Source organism: Artemia sp. Qi Xiang Cuo, chromosome 3 (assembly GCF_049724085.1).
Source record: "Artemia sp. Qi Xiang Cuo chromosome 3, ASM4972408v1, whole genome shotgun sequence".
NCBI classification, from domain to species: Eukaryota; Metazoa; Arthropoda; class Branchiopoda; order Anostraca; family Artemiidae; genus Artemia; species Artemia sp. Qi Xiang Cuo.
In genome coordinates, this window is record NC_142796.1 from 43,310,504 (window position 1) to 43,324,688 (window position 14,185).

The 14,185-nt window shown below is 33.6% G+C and overlaps 1 protein-coding gene and 1 pseudogene across 2 annotated transcripts in view; one reads left to right on the forward strand and one right to left on the reverse strand.

The window, feature by feature from the left end:
* Positions 1-14,185, forward strand: part of LOC148954128 (C-1-tetrahydrofolate synthase, cytoplasmic-like) — a 56,601-nt gene that overhangs the window by 29,897 nt on the left and 12,519 nt on the right. The window lies entirely within an intron of this gene.
* Positions 1-14,185, reverse strand: part of LOC148954129 (uncharacterized) — a 20,241-nt pseudogene continuing 6,056 nt past the window's right edge. The window contains exon 3 of the transcript XR_016141578.1: positions 1-179. The product of XR_016141578.1 is annotated as an uncharacterized LOC148954129 (transcript). The remainder of the gene's footprint in view (positions 180-14,185) is intronic.

Consider the following 14,185-nt stretch of genomic DNA (forward strand, 5'->3'; position numbering starts at 1 on the left):
ATGCGTCCACAGCTATTTGAACTCGTCCTAGACGCAGGGCTAACTCTTTCAGTTTTGAGAGGTCCTTTTGTCTTTTTGCAGCGTCCAGTTCAGCCTCTTGAACTTGTTTAATGATATTCAGGTCTCCGGACTGCATTGCAAAAGCATTAGCTTCTTTCCACAACTCGTTCTTGATGTATCTGCAAGAAATACTACAAATAACACAATTTGAAGAAGCTACTATAATGTACTTCACCAGGGGCTCAAATTGGAGGGGAGGCAATGTCCCTCTAGGGTATTTTTTTTTATCCTCTCCTAGGACTTGGAAAATACTTTTTTTTATGTATTTTCATTAAAAAATATTTTTTGCTGTATTCTCTTCGAAAAAAAAACAACAAAATTTACCAGTAGGCTATTAGTTGACCCTTTTCCCACATTAAATAAAAAAAAAAAAGTTTTTTTTTTAACTGAAAGTAAGGAGCGACATTAAAACTTAAGACGAACAGAAATTATTCCGTATATGAAAGGGGCTCTTTCCCCTCCTTAACGCCTTGTTTTTTTATGCTAAAGTTTTTTATTGTTTAAAAAATAAAATTGCGAGAAAGAGTAAAACTTAAGCGTAAAGAGTGAGGCGTTGAGGAGGGGACATCCCCTTTCGTATACGGAATAATATCTGTTCTTTTTAACTTTTAATGTTACTACTTACTTTCAGTCAAAAGAAATTTCGTTTTTTCTTATTTAATTTTTGAACGTTTTATATTAATGCAGGTTCTATTTTGGCTCACCCTATATAAATAATCAAAACAAAATTTGCCAATTAATTTTACCTTTTTTGGTTAAATGGCTTTCTCGAAAATTGTTTAATTTTATTTACGAACGTTTTTATTAGTAATAAATATGCGTAACTTACGAACTAACTTATTTTAACTTACAAGCTTCTATATTCGTTTATTTTTTATTACGTATATTAGGGGGTTTGCCACCCTAGTCAATAACTCTCTCTTTACGCTAAAGTTCGAATATTTTTCTAATTCTTTAAGAATGACCCCTTAATCACAAAGGCCGTTAATTAGAATAAATAGCTCTTATGAAAGTACAAAACAAAACTTTAGCGTAAAGAGCGAGGTATTGACTAAGGGAGTGAATCAAGTCATACACACAATAGTTTCTGTTAGTTTTAAGTTTTGATGTTGAAAAGTTTTCAGTTGAAAAGTTTTTCGGTTGAAAACTTGTTTTTTTATTTAATTTCTGATCGTTTTTTAAATAATGCTGGGATATCCGGCACCCCCCTTATAGTAATGTCCCTTCCCCATGAAAAATTCCTCCGTGGAAAGACTCTCCGACGTAAAACCCGATGCTTCCCCCCATTACGAGAAAAAATCCCCCCTGAAAACGCCTGTATACTTCCCAATAACCAATACTATGTACAAACATTGGGCACAGTTCACAGCTTGCAGCCCTTCCCCCGGGGACTGTGGAGGATTAAGTCATCCTCTAAGACATAGTTATTATGTTTTCCGACCATGCTGAACAAAATGGCTATCTCAAAATTTTGATCGGGTGACATCGGGAAAAAAATTTGCGTGGGAGGTGGCCTGGTTGCCCTCCATTGTTTCGGTTACTTAAAAAGGGAACTAGAACTTTTAATTTCCGGTCAAATGAGCCCTCCCGCAATATTCTAGGACCGCTGGTTCGATACGATCACCCTTGGAAAAAAAAGAACAAAAAACACACCCGTGATCTTGCTTCTCGCAAAAAATACAAAATTCCACATTTTTGCAGATCGGAGCTTGAAACCTCTACAGTTGGGTTTTCTGATACGCTGAATCTGATGGTGTAATTTCATTAACGTTTTATGACTTTTAGGGGGTGTTTCCTTCTTTTTTTGAAAATGAGGCAAATTATCTCAGGTGCGTAATTTTTGATTGATAAGGCTAAACTTGATGAATATATTTGAAATCAGCATAAAAACTGATTCTTTTGATGTATCTATTGGTATCAAAGTTTCATTTTTTAGAGTTTCGGTTACTATTGACCCGGGTCGCTCCTTACTTACTGTTCGTTACCACGAACTTTTTGATTCAGCCAAGTTCTGTCAAATGCTTAGTATAATTTTAGTTTGAGTCACAACACTTTTCACATAGGCTACACTAAATTACCCAGGCAGATAGTTTTAGCCTTTTTTTTCTTTTTTTTTCAATAGCCAAATAAGACTTTCACTTTTATAGTTGGAAAAAAATTACCCCAATCTGGCACTTATGATCTTCAGAAACTTTTTGGCCATGTTCTAAATTCGTATTCAGTAGTTATTAATTCCAGTAATTCTAAAAATTGGTATTTAGCAATTTCCCAAAATTAAAAAAATTTACAGTATTTGTATTGCTGCTAAATTATCATACCACCCCCTTTTATTACCACTAAAATAATTAGTCATAAAACTTTCCCTCCTTTCGTTCAATAGGGATATTCAAGGATGCTAATATGGAGAAAGAGTGGCAGAGAAGCAATGGCCCCTAGATTTTAAAAACACTCGGTTTTTGGTATTTTTTATTGAAAAAGATCGAAAAAACCCAAATAACCTACCTTGAGATTTTGAAAAATACCATGTTGTTGTAAATAAAAAAAAAATGAAAAAAAAATCTTTACTCCCCCTTAAATTTTAGTGAATTGGCACCCCTGAGTGTCCCAGCAGTATTAAGTTCTAAAATACAAAGTGTAATTAGTGCTTGTTAAATCACCCTACTCAAGAATTTTGATCTGAAAAATTCAAGAAAAACCGGTTTGTCTCTCTGCAGTACGTTATAAGTAGCTTAGTCTCATTGACAAGAATGACGATGTAGTTACACTTTTCTTTGATATTTAATACATAGAAGGTTAGGTTAGGTTATTCATTTAACATAATGCGATCTGCGTGGCCTGCTTTCCATAATTTCGTTTCTAAAGTATTAAATTTTCATCACGCTTTGGTATATATTAAATAAAAAAAACAAGTTTTTTAAACTGAAAGTAAGGAGCGACATTAAAACTTAAAACGAACAGAAATTATTCCGTATATGAAAGGGCTGTCCCCTCCTCAACGCCTCGCTCTTTACGCTAAAGTTTTTTATTGTTTTAAAAAATAAAGTTGTGAGACAGAGTCAAACTTTAGCGTAAAGAGCGAGGCGTTGAGGAGGGGACAGCCCCTTTCATATACGGAATAATTTCTGTTCGTTTTAAGTTTTAATGTCGCTCCTTACTTTCAGTTTAAAAAACTTGTTTTTTTTATTTAATTTCTGATCGTTTTTTAGTTAATGCAGCTTTTGTTTTGGTACCGTAAAGAGCGAGGTATTGACGATAGGGTGAACCCCCTAATATATGTAATAATTTCTGTTAGTATAAGTTTTTCATGTTCTTCCTTACTTTCAGTTGCAGAAACGTTTTTTTTTTTAATTTAATTTCTGATCGTTTTTTAAATAATGCTGGGAAATCCGTTACCCCCTTTATGAAAAATTCCCATCTCCATGCAAAATTCCTCTATGGAAAGATCCTCCCATGTAAACCCCTCCCCCAGCCCCCCCCCCTGCCAGAAAAAATCCACCCGGAAAATGTCTGTATCCTTCGCAATAACCTATACTATATGTAAACAATAGGCCCTGCCCCTCCCCCAGCCAATCCCGTTTTATAGAGTTTCGGTTATGAAGGAGGCTGTCCCCTCCTCAACGCCTCGCTCTTTACGCTAAATTTTTTTATTGTTTAAAAAAATAGAGTTGTGAGAAAGTCAAACTTTAGCGTAAAGAGCGAGGCGTTGAGGAGGGGACAGCCCCTTCATATACGGAATAATTTCTGTTCGTTTTAAGTTTTAACGTCGTTCCTTACTTTCAGTTAAAAAAACTTGTTTTTTTTATTTAATTTTTGAACGTTTTCGAATTAATGCAGGTTTTGATTTTGGCTCACCGTACATGAATAATTAAAACAAAATTTGCATATTATATTTGGTTAAATGGCTTTCTCGAAACTTGTTTAATTTTATTTACGAACGTTTTTATTAGTAATAAATATACGTAACTTAGAATTAACTTACGTAACGAACTTCTATATTCATAAATTTTTAACACGTATATTAGGGGGTTCGCCCCCTAGTCAATACCCTGCTCTTTAAACTATAGTTCGAATTTTTTTTCCAGTTCTTTAAAAATGACCTCTTAATCACAATCAGTTGATCAGTTGAAAAACTTGTTTTTTTTTATTTAATTCCTGATCTTTCTCTTTAATAATGCTGGGAAATCCGGCTCCCCCTTCCGAGCACTGTCCCTTCCCCCCTGAAAACGTCCTTCATTGACAGAGCCTTCAATATTGCCCCCCACCCTCTCCTTCCCCCACCTACCAGAAAAAATCTCCTCTGAAAAAGTCTGTATACTTCCCAATAACCAATACTATATGTTAACATTGAGTAAAGTTCATAACTTTCAGCCCTCCCCCTGGGGACTTTGGGGGATCAAGTCATCCTAAAAGACATTTTTATGATATTTTCGACCATGCTGAACAAAATGGCTATCTCAAAATTTTGATCGGGTGACTTTGGGAAAAAAATGAGCGTGGGAGGGGGCCTAGTTGCCCTCCATTTTTTTTGTTCACTTAAAAAGGGCACTAGAAATTTTAATTTCCGTTACAATGAGCCATCCCAATTTTTTATAGTACCACTGGGTAGTTACTTTAACCCCTGGGGAAAAAAAAAAATAAAAAAAAAAAACAAACAAAAAAACAAACAAACACCCAAACGGGTTATTTATTCTGGCAAAAAATGTAAAATAACACATTTTTTTTTATAGGAGCTTGAAACCTCTACAGTAGGGTTCTCTGATACGCTGAATATGATGGTGTGATTTTCATTAAGGTTCTATAACTGTTAGGGGGTCTTTCCCCCTTTTTCGAAAATCAGCCAAATTTTCTCAGGCACGTAACTTTTGATGGGTAAGATTAAACTTAATGAAACTTATATATTTGAAATCAAAATTAAAATCTGATTCTTTTGATGTATCTATTGGTATCAAAATCCCGTTTTTTAGAGTTTCGGTTACCATTGAGCCGGGTCGCTCCTTACTTACAGTTCGTTACCACGAACTGTTTGATCATTGGGATTAACCTAACATCTCTTCGTGAGCTGGGTTGGGATGTTTAACAAGTACCGTGTAATTAACATATGGCTTGTTGATTTTAGTTACTGTGTTCGTGTTTTGAGATATTCACCAGATGTGGCCTTATTTGTCTTTTTTTCAATGTCAAAGAATAAAGTTGACCAACTCCTTCATATTTCAACAACAACAAAAGGAAAAAAAATCCTCCGTTATTCAAGCTCGACTGTATATGTAACACCGGATGTGAATACATCAAAGAAAAAAAAAATATAAAAGAGCATGAACAAGACCACACAACAACGTGTTGAATTTAGAAGTAAGTATAATAAAATAAAGATGAACGTTTCTTTATCATTCAACTTTTAAATACTTTATTGTTTGTCAGGTTTCACCCTTTGACGATGCGCCAGTGGTTCATAGTTGTTTTTCTATATTTATTTTTTTAATGTTTATTAAGCTTATGGTTGCCAACTCTTTGGTCCATGAATATTTCCACTGATTATCCCAAATGTGTCATTTAAGCTAAAATGTGTCATTTAAGCTAAAATGTTTCCATCTTGGAATTTCAAAAACTAGAGATTAATCATTTTTTACCAGCTGTATTACTCACCAAAAGACGCTTTGTAAACGCCTTTTTAAGCGGGCAATTAGCACCAGATGTAATGAAAAACGAAAATAATCCTTATAAAACATTGATACAAAATGATTTGGAGTAAAAGCACGAAAATCATATAAACTGTAAATCCCATACTTTGTACTACTAAAACGAAAAAAGGATTTTTTTTTTTTTTTTTACCAAAATATATAGCCAATTGGGAAATGTTTCGCTTTTTGTCATAAATTTGCAAGATGTTTCCTTTTTCTGTCCCAAATTCCTAAAATGTGTCACTTTTTGCCCTTTTATGTCATTGTGTCTCGAAACATGGGAAGGGGCTTTTTAAGCTAAAAAACAGTCTATTTTACGGCACCGTCCAAACTAAGGCTTCTCTGCAGGTTAGAGTTCCATTTCAGCGTATTTTAGGCTGATTTTTTTTTTATTAATTAAATGAAAAAAATAAATTTTTTTTACTAAATTAAGGAAGGACATTAAAACTTAAAACAAACAAAAATTATTCTGTATATAAAAGGGGCAGTCCCCTCCTCAACGCCTCGCTCTTTACGCTAAAGTTGTTATTGTTTTAAATTGTTTTTAAAAATGAAGTCGTGAGGTAAAGTCAAACTTAGCGTAAAGAGCAAGGCGTTGAGGAGGGGACCACCCCTTTCATAAATGGAATAATTTCTGTTCGTTTTTAGTTTTAATGTCGCTCCTTACTTTCAGTTAAAAAAGCTTTTTTTTTTTATTTAATTTCTGAACGCTTTGAATTGATGCAGCTTTGAATTTGGCTCACCGTACATGAATCATTAAAACGAAATTGCATATTAATTTTACTTTTTTTGGCTAAATGGCTTTCTCGAAATTTTGTTCTGACGTAACTTACAAATTAACTTACGTAACGAAATTCTATAATCGTATGTTTTTATTACATATATTAGACAGTTCACCCCCCTAGTCAATATCTCACTCTTTACGCTAAAGTTCGAAATTTGTTCGAATCACAAACCCCTGAATTACAAAGGCCGATTAATTAGAATGGATAGCTCTTTTGAAAGTACTAAAAAAACTTTAGCATAAAGAGCGAGGTATTGACTACGGAGTGAACCCCGTCATATACGTAATAATTTCTGTTCATTTAAGTTTTATTGTTGCTCCTTACTTTCAGTTGAAAAAACTTGTTTTTTATATTTAATTTCTGATCTTTTTTAAAATAATGCTTGGAAAGATACTCCTGTCTTGGAAAGATAAATGCCGGCGTCCCCCTCATAGAAATGTTCCTTCCCCCAAGGAAACATTCTCGATGGAAAGATACTCCTCTTAGGTAGCGCAATAGCGCTACCTAAGTAAAAAACGATGTTTGCACAATGTATTATTTATTTATTTTTTTCCATCCCCGGACACTTTGTATCGAAGGAGTTGTCGTAGAAACTTCGATAAGGGCTAATTCGATTGAAAATTGCAGTGGCTAGTGCCCTTTTTAATAGACCAAAGTGATTTAAGGGCAAGTTGCCCCCCCACACACCCATCCTTTCCCCGAACACATCTAATCACAATTTTGAGATAGTCATTTTGTTCAGCGTAGTTGACGCAATTGTTTCAATATTCTCCACAAAAATATTAGCTAATAAAGGGGATAAAGGGGCCCCCCATAGGCAAACCATTTATTTGTTCGAAATACTCCCCTCTAAATTGAAAAAAATAAGAGAACTTATTGCACAGCCTTACTAAATACATAATTACAGAAACTTCCAAATCTGTTTTGCCACTGATCAAATCCAAATTTCTTAACAGCTTTCCTTCTAGAAGAGTTTTGGCTGCTTCTACATCAATATTTGTGTGCATTGTATACAATGTCGAAACTTGAAAGCAAAGAATTCGAAGAAATATCTAATTTTTTCAGATTTTCAACCAAATTCGAAGAATTCTTAATATACGAAATTTGTGTAGATAAAAGTGGTTTACAGATTGTCACTAACCATTTGCTAAAACACTTGTTGGTGACCTTGTACTTGACACAATTGGTCGTAATGGTAGGTTAGGCTTATGAATTTTGGGAAGTCCATATAATTTAGGGCACGATGAACTGCGTGGCAGGCATTTGTAGTAAAGTTGAGGTGTATTTTGTTCTTCATTCTTTAAGCGCTTCAATTCGTTCTTAAACTTATGTGTAAAAGAGTATATTGGATTGTACGATAGCTTCTTGTATGTTAGATTCATATTTTTTAAAACATGTTTTCTGGGGCCGGTATATGGATGACATTATTTCAGTATGGGATTGTGGGTAGGAGGAATTAAAAGGATTTTTGGAACATATTAATTGTTTGGGGGGGATTTAAAGTTTACGGTTGAATTGAAAGAGAAGGGGAAACTGCCTTTTTTTGATGTTCTTCTTTTAAAAAATCAAAATAGTCTGGATTTTAAAATAGAAAACCGACAAATAACAATAGATTTTTGTCTTATAGTTCCGGTCACGCTCACCAAGTAAAAATTGGTTTGATTATTTCTTTAACTGATCGGATCTTTAGTATTTGCTCTCCAAAATTCGTTGAGGAGGAGTTGTCTTTTCTAAGAAAAATACTAATAAGCAACATGTATCCAGAATGGTTAATTAACTAGACTTTTTCAAAAAGAAGAAAAAGGTTTTAGAGATTTCTAAGGAAGTCTTGGAGACAACTCGGGAAAAGGATGTTTCTTGTTCCTTACCATATGTACCCGGGCTAAGTGAAAACTTAAAAGAATTGTACAAAGCAATGGTCTAAGGGTTGCTTTAAAGAGGAATAATACTTTGGGTAGTTTTTTAAATTCTGGGAAGGATCTAACCTCATTAGGGCAACAAATTGGGGTATATCAGATCCCATGTACTTGCAGAAGCTCATATGTGGGATGTACTAACCAGAGTTTGGAAATGAGATTATTACAACATAAAGATTCTATTTCTTCGGCTTTAAAGCAAGATTCCAAGTCTGAAGATTTTACTTCAGCCCTTTCAGAACATATATTTAATTTCCCAGACCATTTTATTTTGTTCGAGAATGTCTCTTTGATTTCTAGGGATCAGGGTTTAAAGCAAAATTTTCGTGGAACTCTTGAAATAAGGAAAATCTTATTCATGATTATTGCTTTGAATCGGAATACAGGTGAATATGGGCTGAACTCTATCTATGATAACTTATGAAAATCTGACAGAGTAAAGTTCAATTCACAAAATGTAGTTGACTTTTGTCCAAATGTTATACAAATTGAACCCTAATGAACCGATTCCATGAAGGTCAAAGAGGCTAGCTTCCGCCTTGGCTTTGAAAAGAATTAGAGAGTTAAACAATATGTAGTTTTATTTTATTTATTATATAAGCTTTTGTTTTAAATTGCTTACTTTAGTTTTACTACTGATGACGGTCACTGTATATGTGACTGAAATATCTAGTATTTTTTGTGAAATTTATTATACACTGTCTATTAAAAAGGATTTTATCCCTACTTTGAACTTTTATTTTATTGTTTAACGTAGTTGAAAGTTCTGGAAAGTATGTCTTAGAGTATGACAGCCACCCTCACAGTCCTTAGAGTAAGGTTGTTAATTTAAGCCCTGGGGGCATATAACGTTTTTATAGAAAACATTGTCGTAGAAACTCAAAAAGGGCTCATTCGATTAGAAATCAAAAGGCCAAGTGCCCTTTCCGATAGTCACAAGTGATTGGAAGGCTTGAAATTTTTATAGTAAAGATCAATGTGGGTATAACATATGATTTTGTTGTTGTTGTTGTTTAGACTAGGGCACTTCGTATCGACGGAGCTGTCGTTGGAACTTCGAAAAGGGTTCATTTGATTGAAAATAGAAAGGGATGATGCCCTTTTTAATAATCGAAAGTGATTGGAGGGCAACTAATCCCCCGCCCACCCCCCCCCCCCTTTTTCCTTTATGTTTAAAAAATAAATGATCCCTTAAGATTAAATCAAAATACACTGTGTTAATGCTAATTCCAAATAAGGCATCTCAGCAGTATCCCAAGAACGACTGAGGGTATTATGTTTAAACTTTCTCGACTACTTCTGCTCTTAAAATTTAACCAAATAAAAATAGCGTAATTGTATCCAACCTATCGAAGAAAGCAAGCAGATTTTTTTACGGATGGTATCAAGTTTTCCATTTCAGGTCAACTAGAGGAGAATGAAACGAAATTAAACACTTCTATTTGTGTCCAGATTTTTAAGAGGGTGTATGTTGTTAAAAATTGCTGAAAATTTTCTCCAGTATACAAATAGTAGACCAAACTATAAGTCTTAAAAAAATGAAAAAATTTAATGCATTATTTTCCGCTTCCCTGAACAGACTTTGTCAGTATAAAAAGAACAGAAATTAATTAAAAAACTTATTCCACAAAATAAGTTTTTCAAAGAAAAGTAAAGAACTCCACTAAGCCAAAACTGAGCAAAAATAAAATCAATTAATGTATGAAGCGTGAAATTACCGCGAATCAGCAATGATAAATAAACAAAACCCAAAACGAGCAGAAATTACAATAAATAACCAAGTCAAACTTAAAACGAGCAGAAATTAACACAAGTTGGGCTCAAAACCTCTATGCCTTCCAAGGCCAGAACACAATTTGCACTTTACTGAAAAAAAATACAAATGAATGTACTGATATTTAGTAATCAAAATGTTAATATTATTTGATTTATTAAAATTATAAAAGTAAGAAAATTTATATTAAAAGTAAGTAAGTAGTAAAAGTAAGTAAGTAAGTAAGTATTAGAAGTAAGAACATATATAAACGGGGGGTCCGTTTTTTAATAAATATGCGAAAAGGGTGACGGAAAATGACCCCTAGATTCTCAAAAGTATCATATGGTTGAAAAATCAAACAATACCTTTTCTTTAGCCTTTGAAAAACATCTTTTTTGTATCTTTATAATGAAATCGAAAAGAAAACGTTCCTCCGTGTATTTTCGTGAATTGGCACCCTGAATAGCCTAAAGAGTACTAGAAACTGATAAGAGAGGAAAGCATGGCGCTGCACCATGAGTTTATTTGGAGTCATAATACAAATTCTAAGGGTTGCCATTAAAATTTTTAAAGGAAGCATCTTTCAAATCTCCCTTTAAAAGTTTTTTTTTACCCTACTACAGTTCAATTTAGCTTTTATTTTATTTGGTGACTTTGTCACAAGAAAAGAATTAGTAGTTTGCCTTATGAAAATTAAGAACAAAATGTCCCCTTAATAATGCAAGGTTAACCTGCATAATAAGAAGTTTCAAAATAAGTGATTTTAATTGGTTAAATGTTGGATTTAATAGGTATAAAATCTAAGGTAAATCCTGAAAATTAATTAAAAGTTGGCGGAATATTTTGCTTCTATACTATCGTTTATTTACATATTTATAAATTATGAGCTAGACGGGGGGGGGGGGGGTGTAAGTTCATGAAAATGTAGGGGTGGGGTAAGTATTATATTCTTAAAAAAAAAAATCCGAAAAAAAGTATTTTAAATACTATGTTGTTTTTAAAGGGTTAAACGGGTTGTTTTTGTTAAACGGGTTAATTTGTTGTTTTTGACATTTTCGATGAAAAATACAAGAAAACAGGAATTTTAAAAATCTAGAGCAAGAAAAAAAAATCTAGAACAGAAAACTGCCCCCTGGACCTTCAAATAGCACCCTGGAGGCTTCTATTACCTAGGGCAGGCATGTATTACCTAGGCTAATCAAAGAGTATATACAAATATAACTATTGGTCCTTCAAAACATGTTTTGTTATCTACGTCCTGTGTAAAGCAAAAAGCACAAAAAACAGCCTTAATAAACAAATTAAAAATATAGATAATTTTTTAAACAATGCCGGGAAACTAGCCCCCCTTCATGGAAAATTCCATACCCCCCAAAAAAAATTACTCCATGGAAAGATCCTCCAACGTAACTACCCCCACCCCTCCCGTCAGAAAATTTGGTTCTCAATGAAAATACAAAAAAAATGTTTTGTTTTAAATCTAGACGGGGCAAAAAAATCAAGAGCAGACAACTGATGGGGCCAATGGGCCTTGATATGTAGAACCTAGGCTAATTATAAAGTATGTACAAATATATTTACTGGTCGTGGCAAAAAATGTTTTGTTATGTACGTCCCACGTGAAGCAAAAAGAAAAAAAAACGGCTTAAAAATAAACTAAGACCTGGATTAGGTTTTAAGATTATGTCCTTGTTAAGTAAAGCTAAATTGCTTTTGTCATTTTTCTCCTGGACGAAGTTAAGTTCTATCTCCAATCAACAACACCCCTGAAATTTTAGAACACATTCATAGATAGTTTCATTAATTTTCGGAATACCAGCTTGCGTTTTGTGTTCTTTTCTTAAAATTTAACGCTCCTCCCCCGACAGAAAATTTAACCGTATCCTAAATTGATATTTTATACCTTCTCAATTGAGTTCCCCCCTCCCGCTGCCACTTTTCGATTTGGTAACTTAATCATGTTGGACGCTTCATGGTTATTCTCATCGCAGTTGAAACAGTTTGGAGTAACGAACTGTGAGTAAGGATTGACTCGGCCCAATAGTAACCAAAACTCGAAAAAAACGGAATTTTGATTAAAAAAATGAACACAAGAAAGGAATAGGCTTTTTGTTTTAATTCCAAATATATAAAATAGTCAAGTTTAATGTTACTAAAAGGGGGGGGGATTTCTGAAAAAGAGGGGGGGATATCCTAAACATCAAGATATCTTAATGCAAATTAGAATATCAAATTCAGCGTGTCGGAGAACACTACCGAAAAAAATTCGAGCTCCCAACTGCAAAAATGTGGAATTTTCACGAATGGTTGTTTAATTATTTATTTTTCTTATAAATATATTTCCCATGGAAAAAAATCCAGGGAAAATTCTACACGGGGGGGGGGAGGACTTGCTGACATGATTTAAAAATGGTTAGCAATTTAATTTAAAAAAATCAACTGAAAGTAAGGAGTACATAAAAATTTAATACTAATAGAAATTATTCCGCAAATGAGGACTACCCCTTCCTCAATCTTCACGCTTTAGGCTAAATTTTTACTTTAATTCTTGATTTCAATTCTACTGAATTTATCACAATTCCTTATTAAAGTATGTTCAAATCAAGGACCGTTGGGATTGAGAACGAAGTGTTTTTAAAAAAAAACTTTAAGACTTTAGCATAAAGAGTGAGGGGCGAGGAAGGGATAGTCCCAAGGGCGCACGCAGAAAATTTTTCAGAAGGGGGGGGGTTGAAAGATACCAGAATAGCGGATATTGGAGGAGAAATAAATTCATTGCTTCAGAAATAAATTTAGGCTATAGATTTCCACATTAGGGGGGGGCATAAGCATAGCGGTACAAAATATATGGGATATATATAATTTGGGCTATATATTTGCACATAAGAGGGGGAGAGTAAAGTACTTGGATAGTTTGAAGTCATAAAACAATTCTTTCTAAGTATATGACCACTAAAAAATTACAGAAGAATAGCGAGGTATCTGGAAATTTTGTTAACTAAAAAAAAAAAAAGTACAAAGCAAATATTATGTTTCATTTAAGTGTTTTTTATATATGTCAAATGTTTTTTTTTCAATGATTTTTTTTCCGAGTATTAAATACGATTATTAGGTTACTGTACTGTTTCATTTAAGTGTTTTATGATGATCGCTGATCAAAGCTCATGTTATTTGTGCCTTTTATTTATGTTATTTTACTGTGTTCACGGCCGTATGTTTGGCTTTAAAATACACTTATCTATTTATCTATCTAATATGCGGAATATTTGTACCAAATATACTTTAAATGCAGGCCCACTATACTCCCCCCCCCCTAATGCGCAAATCTATAGCCCAAATTAAAAAAAATTTGGAAATTAAAAAAATTAAACTCAAATAAAATTCTTAAATTTGGAGTCTTTTTTCCACGGAGGGGGTATTTTCCGGGGAGGGGGAGGTGTATTTTTCTGCGGGGGTATTTTCCATGGGAGGGATTTTCCAGGGGATGTTTCCCGTTTTTTTCTGCGGGGGATTTTCTGTGGGTGGGGGGGTATTTTCCAAGGGGGTAATCACCGGGGGGAGGAGGGGTAAACGCAAGCCACCCGACTGATCGTGATACCTTTAGACTGATCATATTTTAAACTGTAAGTGGTACAAGAATGTGATTCTATACCGGTATTAAATAAAAAAAAACAATTTTGTTTCTTTTTTTATTGTTTAAAAAAATAGAGTTGTGAGAAAGAGTCCAACTTTAGCGTAAAGAGCGAGGCGTTGAAGAGGGGACAGTCCCTTTTATATACGGAATAATTTATGTTCGTTTTAAGTTTTAATGTCGCTCCTTACTTTCAGTTAAAAAAACTTGTTGTTTATTATTTAATTTTTGAACGTTTTTAAATTAATGCAGGGTTGATTTAAGCTCACTATAAATGAATAATTAAAACAAAATTTGTATATTAATTTTACTTTTATTTCATTATATGGCTTCCTCGAAAGTTGTTTAATTTTAAAACG